At 39.9% G+C, this 11993-nt stretch overlaps 1 pseudogene; it reads left to right on the plus strand.

Moving 5' to 3' along the window:
- The first annotated feature begins 1373 nt into the window (after window positions 1–1373).
- On the plus strand, window positions 1374–6229 carry LOC120221415 (annotated as a pseudogene).
- The last annotated feature ends 5764 nt before the right edge of the window (window positions 6230–11993 follow it).

The following is an 11993-nucleotide window of genomic DNA, read 5'->3' on the forward strand; positions in this document are numbered from 1 at the left end:
TGATGAATTATTTAGCATTTAAACACCTTAACTTTACTTCATAATGTTCCTTCTTTAAAGCTTCATGTTGGAAAATAAGCTCTTTATACATGTACTTACCCTACTAAAGTAGAAAACTAAATCTTCACACTGTCAATTTATTGAAGAGTAGGTTATCATAGTAACTGTTTTCTTCCATATTCTCATTTTAAAATAACTATCAAGAAAGACTAAGAGAAACAAAATATAATAAGCGTATTTTTTCTTTTTTAGTTTACCCAAAAAGATACTACCTATTCCTCACTCCCAGTTCCAAGCTAGATTTAATTTCAGAAGTAAATATCTGTGCCTTATCACTAGATGACATTGTTCTTGACATGGTTTGTAAATACAGAATCACAAAAATTTTGGCAGTTTTCACACCCACTCATTTTATTGATATTTTCTTGGTTAAATGTGCATATTCATATTTTAAACCTGATTCTAACCTGATGTTGGAAGGTGGTAGGTAGGAAGGCCTTAAACTCACATCCTTCATAGACACAGCAAATTTATGCCAATTGATAATGCAAATCTTCCTAAAAAGAACTAAGAGCTGACTGAACAGCTTCTATTCAACAAGGTAGACCTAATAGAGAATGACAAAAAAAAAAATGGAGATTCAGTTACAAAGGGAACCCCCACCCCTGATGTTGAAAACTGCCTTGGGCAGGAATAGTGGGCAATGTGAGCAATCCTGGGACACAGAAAAAAGCTATGATTTAAAGGAGCAACTAGATGTAAAGAGCCCTATAACCCTGCCCAAAGGGGGGGGGAGCAAGTGCTGGAAATCTCTCCTAATTGGAGGGGTTGGCCAGTGTCATAGTTTATGGTTCTTTTCTACCCTGATACTGCAGATAAGAGCAGGGTCTGGGCACCCTACCCTATCTCCTGCCTCAGCAATCCCTGGGCCCCTATTTCACACCAGCCCATAATGCCCCAAGACTCACAAAAGTAGTGATTTAAAACACAAACTAGAATGTAAGTAACCCAGCCTTAAACTCTGCCTACAGTGGGGGAGCCCCTGGAACTTTCCCTGGGTCAGAGAGGTTGGCAAGCACCATGGTATATGTTCCCCTTCCATCCTGATAACAGAGTGGAGCAAGGTCCGGGTTCCATAGGAGGTCTGCTGCCTTAGTAATTCCCAGGCCACTAACCTATTGCTATGCCCAGATCGCGATCTCCCCAAAATCTCAAGACCACCAAGGAGTCTGAGTCACGTATGCAAGAACAAAGGGCATTTATTTGGGCTTAAGCTCGGGCTCCCACACTTCACCAATGCAATGGATCCGTGCTGAGAGCCCCGAACAAAGGAGGAGTAGGGTTTTTATTAACTCTAGGGCGGGAAAGGGGTGATGGACAGAGACTACAACGTGATAGGACAAGGTGACGTCAGAGGTTGTTACGGTGCAGAGAGACTGGTGAGTTTAGAGCAAGGTGGGCCAGAATAGTGGCCGGAACGTCCGGTACCTCCCAACCTCCAGTGATTGGTTTGGACACAGGGAAGGGCGGTGGCTCAAGCCTGCTGAGTCAGGCCTCAGAGACTTGGGTCTTCTAATCTCTGGGGCCTTCTGAAGCCTGTCATGGCGCCGGTTTGGTTCTTCACCTATACCAGTTGAGATGCCCTGGGATGTAGAGAAAAACCCCCACAGCTTAAAAGAGCAACTAGAATATAGGCTCCTGAGGGTCAGGAGCAGGCAGGCATAACCCTTGCCACATGTCCACTGTCCCCTCAGCTTCTGATGCTGCACCTGTCAGTGTTGAGTGGCCCCAGCAGCACGTTGTAGCCCTGCCACCAGCCCAACCCTGGCACGTTCATCACCTTGTGGGGTATGGACATCACCATCATTGCAGACATGATTGATTCTGTGGCCTTCCTCTGGATTGCCTCCTCCTCCTCATGCAACACTACTTGTATTGATATAAGGGCACGTACCACACCAACAAGGCAAAGGACAAGGAGTTTCCCTAAAGCACGGATGCAGCCCTACAGGAAAACCATTCCCTCCAAGACAAAGGTGACAGCGGCAGGAAGGAGTACATTATCTGAGTACTCCTGATAAACCTCACTTCCCCCAATGTTTCCTTCAATTCCATGATGCACGCCCCCAACACCACCCTGCTACCTGTACTACCAGGCAAACAATGAGAGTTTCCACCTCATCCCAAGGTATGCACCGGGCCTGGGAACACCAGATGCCATCCTGGGGAGAGAGAGTAAAGAAGGGGGAATGAGACAAGAGAGGCCTCTCCCAGGTACCCTAGCATGAAGCAGTGGCCACCAAGAAGGTCTGCCTTTGTTCTGCCAGAGGGAAAAAATCTAGGTCCTCCTGGGCAGTGAAGCTTGTCATCAGCGTGGTGTGAAAGTCCTTGCTGAGTGGTGGGCCTGAGGGCTGTGGAAGCAAGGAGATGACTCATCTGTAAGCTGACTGGGGATAATGGCATCAAATGTCAGTCCTTTACATTTGGGGGAACAGCAGGTGCCACAGCTAATAGACACCTTTTTCTGTCATTGATCCAGCTCTAAATGACTAAAAATAAATTTGAAATGTAACCAAGCATTCAGAGTCAAATAAATAAATAAATAAATAAATAAATAAATAAGCAATGAGAATATAAAAGAGCTATCCCTAAAACTGTGCCAGATGATGATAGCTATGGGAACATTATCTGGGTCTCAGGGGTTGGCAAGCACCACGGTTTACATTCTTCCATAATTTTGGTAGTGTGGATGGGAGCAGGATCTGTGTTCCTTAGCTGGTCAACCCCCTAAATGAGCTATGGATCCCTAAGTCACACAATCTCCACCTGACCCACCAAGGTGGCCCTGTATGTTGCACATCTAGATATTCTTGGTTAGCACTCAGTACAACTCTAGTCATTTTGCCAAAGTGACATAGACAGAAAGCACCATGGAACACTCTAGACCTGCACCACCTTGCTCTAGATGACTTACTAAGTCACTGCTACCACAGAGCACTTTGAGACTTCCTGGCTCATTCCTGCTTTAGCTCTGGCTGCCCCACCAGGGTCCCCCCACATCTGAAACACTCTAGGAAGTGCTGGCCCATGTTTGCCTATTCTTTAGTCATGCTGCCAAGGTAGGCTTTTCTGCTAAGTACCTTGGTTTGCACCCACTTCAGCTTCACCTGCCCTGTCAGGCTGTATAGAGAGCCCTGACACCCCCCAGCATTCATCCACTGCAACTTCAGCTGTTCTACCAGGAGACTTTGTAAGAAGAGCCCTGGTAATATCTTGGCTCATGCCTACTTCAGATCTGCCCATCCCTCCAGGGTATCTCCAGCAGGAGTTTTATGGTATCCCCAGCCCACAATACCCACAGTTCCACCCAGGCAGACGGTAATCACACATAGCCTAAACAGGGGATGACAAAACACAAAATTATTCTTACAAGTTTAGGAGAAGTTGTTGTTGAGCCTAATACATAGAAACACACATAGAAAATTAAGAAAATCCAGGAGACAGAAGAATATGTTCCCCAAAGAAGAACAACCAAAAAACCTCATAAAAGTAATAAATGAAACAGAAATAAGCAATAAAATTCATGAAGAGAGAAAAGTTATTATCATAAAAATATTCATTAGTCAAAAAACAAAAATGGAAAAACTCAGTGAAAACTTAAAAAAGAGAGATAAAAAACATTTAAAAAATCAGAGTTGGAGAATACAATAATAGGAATGAAAAATACACTGGAGGAAAAGAATAGATTAGCAGATGCAGAAGAATGGACTGGTGAACTGGAAGACAGAGTAATGGAAAGCATCCAAACTGAACAGCAAAAATAAAAATAAAATTTAGAAATGAAGAGCACTTAGGGATCTCTTGGAAGACATAAAGTAAATAAACGTTTGCATTGTAGGGATTCATAAAGAGAAAAGAGAAAAAACTTATTTGAAGAAATAATACCTAAAGAGTTCTCTAAGCTATGGAAGAAAATAGACATCCAGCTCCAATGATCACAGAGTATTCCAGAGAAAATGAACTCAAAGAGGTCCATACTATAACACATATTTAAAATGTCAAAGAAAGGGGAGCCTGGGGGCTCAGTCAGTTAAGCGTCCGACTTCGGCTCAGGTCATGATCTCACGGCTCGTGGGTTCGAGCCCTGTGTCGGGCTCTGTGCTGACAGCTAGCTAGGAGCCTGGAGCCTGTTTCATATTCTGTATCTCCCTCTTTCTCTGACACTCGCCTGCTCATACTGTCTCTCTCTCTCTCTCTCTCTCTCTTTTCCTCTCTCTCAGAAATAAAGTATAAAAATTTTTTAATTAAAAACTTAAAAAAGTTAAAGATTAAAGATGAAGAAAATTTTAAAAAGAACAACATAAAACCAAATACTTGTGTACAAAGTGTTGAAAGGTTATGAGCCTTTAACATAGCCTAAAAGGCTATGAACTGATTTTTTTTTACCAAAAACTTTGCAGGCCAGCAAGGAGTGGCAAAAGATATTCAAAGTACCAAAAGAAAAAAAAAATGCAACCAATATACCCTACCTACAAATATTATCTTTCAGAATTGAAAAAGAAATACAGAGCTTCAAAAGTTGTCACCACTGCACTGGCTGTAGAAGAAAGGTTAAAGGGACTTTTTTTAAGTAGAGAAGAAAAGGTCATAATTAGAAGTAAGAAAATTATGAATAAAATGGTGTAAAATATGACAACATATACATAAAATATGGAAAGGGTAATAAAAATGTTATTTTAGGATGTGTTAGAATTTAAATGTCTATTACCTTAATATAAACTATTATGCTTTTTGGGTGTCATGTATGAATCTCATGGTAACCACAAACACAAAACCTATAACACGTTCACACAAAAATAAACAAAAGGAAGCAAAAAATAACATTATGGAAAGTAAATAACCACAAAAAGGAGAGTAATAGACAAAGGATCAGAGAACCAAAAGCAACAGGAAAACAATTAACAAAATGGCAACAAGTATACATATCAATAGTTTAAAAGCAAATGGTCTAAATGCTCCAATAAAAAGACATAGAGTAGTGGAATGGATAAAAACAAAACAAAAACCAAGACACATTTATATACTCTTTGCAAGATTTACTTCAACCTAAAAACATACATGGACTGAAAGTAAAGGGATGGAAAAAGAATTCCATGCAAATAAAAATGGGGGGGAAAGTTGAGATAACAACACGTAGAAAAAATAGATGTGGGAACAGAGACTGTAATAACTTTATTTGTGGTATCCTGGATTTGGCAGGCTACTTTAGGATGAAGCCGAACATCTCTTCCCCAGAAACTCATTGAAGTGGATGATGAGTACAAACTCAGTACTTTTTTTTTTAAATGTTTTTTATTTATTTCTAGGAGAGAGAGAGAGACAGCGTGAGCAGGGGAGGGTCAGAGAGAGAGGGAGTCACAGACTGAAACAGGCTCCAGGCTCTGAGCTGGCAGTCAGCACAGAGCCTGACGCGGGGCTCGAGCTCACGAACCGCGAGGTCATGACCCAAGCGAAAGTCGGACGCTTAACTGACTAAGCCACCCAGGCGCCCCTAAACTCAGTACTTTTTATGAGAAACGAATGACCACAAAATTTGTTGCTGATGCTCTCGGTGAAGAATGGAAGGATTAGGTGGTCTGAATCAGTGGTAGCAATGACAAACAGCGTTCCCATGGAGCAGGGTGTCTTGAGCTGTGCTATGATCACCTGCTGCTGAGTAAGGGGCATTCCTGTTACAGATAAGGAAGACTGGAGAAAGAAAATGCAAATCCATTTGAGGTTACTCTGTAGATGCCAATTTCAGTGTTCTCAACTTGGTCATTGTAAACAAATGGAGGACAATATTTCTAGACTCACTAATATTATTGTGCCTCATCACATGGGGCTCATAAGAGTTAGCAGAATCTGCAAACTTTTCAATCTATCTAAAGATGATGTCCATCAGTATGTTGTGAGAAAGTCCATAAACAAAGATAAGAAGGAACCTAAAACAAAAGTGTCCAAGGTTCAGTGTCTTATTACTACACATGTCCTCCAACACAAACATTAGCATATTGCTCTGAAGAAATAGCATACTAAGAAAAATAGGGAAGAGGCTCCAGAATATGTTAAATTTTTGGCCAAGAGAATGAAGGAAACCAAAGAAAAACACCAGGAACAGAATGCCAAGAGGCAGAGGCTGTCCTCTCTGAAAGCTTCTACATCTAAGTCTGACTGTAGTAAAAAATAAGATTTTCTAGCAAAGATGGAGACATTACGATTCTGCTCTTTAAGCTGTATTACAAAGCTGTAGTCATAAGACAGTATGGTACTGGTACAAAAACAGACATATAGATTGATGAAACAGAATAGAGAACCTAAAAATTGATCCAAAGCTCTAAAGTCAACTAATTTTCAACAAAGCAGGGAAGAATATACAATGGAATAAAAGACAGTCTCTTTAACAAATGGCGTTGGGAAAACTGGGCAGCAACATGCAGAAGAATGAAAGTAAACCATACACACGCAAAAACAAATTCAAAAAGGATGAAAGATTTAAATGTGAGAAAGGAAGAAATCAAATACTAGAGGAAAACACAGGCAGCAACCTCTCTGACCTCAGCCATAACACTGAATTACTAGACACATCTCCTGAGATGAGGGGAAAAAACAATAAAACAATAGTTGCAAATGACATATCAGATAAAGGGTTAGTATCCAAAATCTATAAAGAACTAATCAAACTCAACACCCAAAAGACAAATAATCTAGTTAATAATGGGCAGAAGACATGAATAGACCTTTTTTCAAAGAAAACACCCAGATGGCAAACAGACACATGAAAAGTGTGTCTCATCATCAGAGAAATACAAATCCAAACCACAATGGGTTACCACCTCACAACTGTCAGAATGCTAAAGTTAACAACTCAGGAAACAATGGGTGTTGGTGAGGATGCAGAGAAAGAGGAACACTTTTGCACTGTTGGTGGGAATGCAAACTTGTGCAGCCACTCTGGAAAACAGTATGGAATTTCCTCAAAAAATTAAAAATAGAACTACCTTATGTTCCAGTATTTGCACTACTATTTTTCCAAAGGATACAAAAATACTGGTTCAAAAAAGCACATGTACCACAATGTTTATAACAACATTATCAACAATAGCCAAACTATGCAAAGAACCCAAATATCCACTGAATGATGAATGAATAAAGAATCTGTGACACACACACACACACGCACAGACACACACACACACACACACACACACACACACACACTGGAATATTGCTTTGCCATTAAACAGATGAAATCTTGCCATTTGCAATGACATTGATGGAAGTAGAATGCTAAGCAAAATAAGTCAGTCAGAGAAAGACAGTTACCATATAATTTCACTCATATGTGGAATTTAAGAAACAAAAAAAAAATGAACAAATGGGAGGGGGAAAAGAGAGAATGGGAAACAAACCATAAGAGACCCTTTTTTAAAATATTTATTTATTTACTTATTTATTTAGAGAGTGTGTGCAAATGGAGAAGAGGCAGAGAGAAAGGAAGAGAGATCAATCAGGCTCTGAGCTGTCAGTACAGAGCCCATGAGGTTTGATTTCCATGAACCATGAGATCATGACCTGAATTGAAATCAAGAGTCAGACGTTTAATCAATAGAGACACCCAGGTACCCCTAAGAAACTCTTCATGAAAGAGAACAAGCTGAGGGTTGATGGAGGGAAGGGGTGGGAAATGGGGTAGATGGATGATGGGTATTAAGGAGGATACTTGTTACGGTGAGTACTGAATGTTTTATGTAACAGAAGAATCACTAAATTCTACTCCTGAAAGCAATATTGCACTATATTTTAACTAACTAGAATTAAATTAAAATGGGGAAAAAAAGAATTTTCTGAGAGTAACAAATAAACAAGATTGGAAACAAAAAAAAAAAAAGAAAAAACCGTAACAAACACAAAACACATTACAAAACTATAAAGGGAACAATCTACTAAGAGGATATAATAATTGCAAATATTTATGAAACCAACATGGGAGAACCTAAATACCTAAAACAATTACTAATAAATGTAGAGGAAGAAATAGAAAATAATACTATAATAGTATGGAACTTTTATTTTTATTTAACTTTACTTGAGAGAGAGCATTAGCAGGGAAGAAAGGTGGGGAGAGAGAGAGAGAGAGAGAGAGAGAAATCCCCAAACAGGCTTCAAGTTCAGTGCAGGACCCAACATGTGGCTTGATCCTATGACCATGGAATCATGACTTGAGCTAAAATCCAGAGTTAGATGCTCAACCAACTGAACCACCCAAGTGTCCCTATAGTATGGACTTTAACTTCCCACTTAAATCAATGGACACATATCCCAAACAGAAAATCAACAAAGCAACCATGCTTTTGAGTGACACTTTGGACCAGATGAACCCAATAGATATATTCAGAACATCCTATGGCAAAACAACAGAAAATATATTCTTTTCAAGTACACATAGAATATTATCTAGGATAGATCACATGTTAGTCCACAAACTCAATAAATTGAAGATTGAAATTAGACACAGTGTAGTTTCAAAGATTTAAGTATGGGAGTTAAGACGGTGGAGTAGTAGGGAGACCCAATGTTTACTTCATCTCTTGAAGGTAGTTAGATAAATGCTGAATCATTCTAAACACCCAATAAATCAATATAAGGACTGACAGAAACACTGCACATCTACAAGGAGAAAAATGGCCACATAATGGAAGGTAGAAGCTGTGTAGAGTTGATTTGGTGGAGAAAAATTGCAGGTGCTGTAGAGGAGAGGGGGCCCTGGTCATAGAGGGGAGAGAGAGAGAGAGAGAGAGAGAGAGAGAGAGAGAGAGCAGTATTCAGGGATTGGGTAGGAAAAATTATTTCCCAAAACCATTGACTAGGAAAAGGAGAGGAGTTACTTACTGCAAGTTTTTACAAGCAGAGAAGCTAAATGTCTGAGGTTTTAGATGTCCACAACGTTGCAAAGTTGTGCCTGGTGGGCTTAGTGATGCTCCTGTGGGGAAGGAAAACAGAGACCTGGGAGCAAATAGTATGGTCTGAGGATCTCCTGAGTCACATGAGGAGAAATAGCTCCCTTTCTTGGAGTGCACTTGGGAGAGGTTGCATTGCCTCTCAGGGGACAAGAGAGAGTGGGTGCCATTGAGTGGCCCCATTATTTAGCATAACAGTAGAGGCATCTGCTGAAAGCAACTGACCTGGAAGCCAGCATTAGACTGTGTTTTACCATAAATTCCAAGACCTTGCTCAGTTATGTAACTGCTTTTGGGGGACAAACAGGCACCAGCTACAGTGCGGGTCTGTGCTGTGCTTTGTCCTTAAATTTGGACTTGTTGAAATCCAGCCATGGGCCTGAGATAAAACACAAGAGCACTGTGCTTCCAGGCAGGCAGTTGCTCAGTCACAGACAGAAAGAAAACAGGGTTCTGATAGAAGCCTGGCACACAAGAGAAGCGATGATTTGCTCTTCTGTGAGGCTTTCTGAATACTGGTGGGCACAAACGCCCTTATCCAAGGACGATAGAGTGGGGCTATGCCATTTTAGCCCCTGCTCATCAGCACAGGCTTCAGTGAACAACACTGTGATGCTAGTGGAGGCTGGAGCCACTTACAGCAAGCCCCACCTCACTGCGCTCTGAAGGTTCATCTTTACTAGGGCAAGTCAGCCTGAGAACCAGAAGACCAGCACAAACCCCTGCACATTCCAAGTCTATTGATCACAGAGTGCTGCAAAACTTCAGATTTCATGGAAATAGGATCAGGCTTTTAAAAATCTTTTAAATGTTTTATTTTTGACAGAGAGAGTGAGTGGGAGAGGGGCAGAGAGAGAGGTAGACACAGAATCCGAAGCAGGCTTGAGGTTCTGAGCTGTCAGCACAGAGCCCCACACAGGGATCAAACACAGGAACCATGAGATCATGATCTGGATGAAGTTGGTTGCTTAACCAACTGAGCCACCCAGGCACCCCAGGATCAGGCTTTTTTAAACAAGCAGGCCAAAGGACACCAAGTAAAAATGCCAAACGCTAAACAAGGTTAAAAAACATCCTACTAAATAAGTAATGGGTCAGGGTGTCTGGGTGCTCAGTCAGTTAAGTGTCCATCTTTATTTTTTTAAATGTTTTTTATTTATATCTGAGAGAGAGAGAGAGAGAGAGAGAGAGAGAGAGAGAGAGACAGCGTGAGCAGGGGAGGGTCAGAGAGAGAGGGAGTCACAGACTGAAACAGGCTCCAGGCTCTGAGCTGGCAGTCAGCACAGAGCCCGACGCGGGGCTTGAACCCACAAACCGCGAGATCATGACCTAAGCGAAAGTCGGACGCTTAACCGACTAAGCCACCCAGGCGCCCCTAAGTGTCCATCTTTAGCTCAGGTAATGATCTCACAGCTTGTGGGTTCAGTCCTCGCGTTGAGCTCTATGCTGAAAGCTCAAAGCCTGGGGACTGCTTCAGATTCTGTGTCTCCATCTTTCTCTGCTCCTCCTCTGTTCATGTTCTGTCTCTGTCTCTCAAAAATAAATAAACATTAAAGAATCAAAGAATTTCTAATAATTAATGGGTCAACTAAGAAGTAAAGGAAAATAGAAAAGTACATGGAAAAGAAAATAAAAATGAAAACAAGACAATTTTCAAACCCTTTGGGATGCAGCAAAGGCAATCCTGACAAGGAATGTATAGCAATACAGGCTTACCTGAAGAAGCAAGAAAAATCTCATATACACACCCTAACCTTATACCTAAAGTGGCTAGAAAAAGAAAAAAAAAAAGGAGCATAAAGACAGCATAAGGAAAATAATAAAGATTAGAGTAGAAACAAATGATATAGAAACAGACAGACAGACAAACAAAAAAGCAGATGAGTGACACCAGCAGATGGTTCTTTGGAAAAAGTTAATAAAACTGATTTTTTAGCTAGATTTATGAAAACCAAAAGAAAAATGATGCAAATAAATGAAATCACAAACAAGAGAGAAAAAATAACACACAATGCCACAGAAATACAATTATAAGAGAATATTATGAAAACTCTATGTCAACAAATAGGCAAGACATGCCATCTGAAGACATGGATAAATTCCTAGAAACATATAAACTACCAAAACTGAAATAGGAAAATTAGAAAAATTGAACAAACCCATGACTAACAAAAAAAAAATTGAATCAGTAATAAAATATCCCCCAATAAGAAAAAGTCCAGGTCCTGATGGTTTCACATGTCAATCATACTAAACATTTAAATAGAGTTAGTACCTAACTTTCTTTAAATATCTCAAAAAATAAGAAATGGAAGGAAAACTTTCAAATTCATTACATGAGGCCAACATCAGCCTGATACAAAAACCGATAAAGACATATAAAAAAGAAAACTACAGTCCAAAATCCCTGATGAATATGGATGCAAAAATTCTCAATAAAATATTAGCAAGTCAAATTCAACAGTACATAAAAGAATCATTCACCATGATCAAGTCAAATTAATTCCTAGGCTGCAAATGCATTTCAACATTCACAAATCAATGTGATACATCACATTAATAAAACAAAGAATAAGAACCATATGATACTTTCAGAACATGCAGAAAAAACATTTAACAAAGTACAACATCCATCCATGATACAAACTCCCAACAAAGAAGGGTTAATGTGTACATATCTCCTGAGACAAGGGAAACAGAAGAAAAGATGAACTGTTGGGACTTCATCAAGATAAAAAGTATAAAGACAGCAAAAGCAACAATTAACAAAATTAATTAACAAAAGTCAAAAATTAACAAAAACTAAAATTTGCACTTCAGAATAGAATGGGAAAGGATATTTGCACATGTTATATCTGATAAAGGGTTAGTATCCGAAATATATAAAGAATTCATAAATCTCAACACACACACAAAAAACAAATAATCCAATGAAAAAAATAGAAGTCATGAAAAGATATTTTTCCAAGATGACGAACAGATGGCTAAGGGACA

This window comes from Hyaena hyaena, unplaced genomic scaffold (genome assembly GCF_003009895.1).
Source record: "Hyaena hyaena isolate Hyena2069 unplaced genomic scaffold, ASM300989v1 scaffold_790, whole genome shotgun sequence".
Taxonomy (NCBI): Eukaryota; Metazoa; Chordata; class Mammalia; order Carnivora; family Hyaenidae; genus Hyaena; species Hyaena hyaena.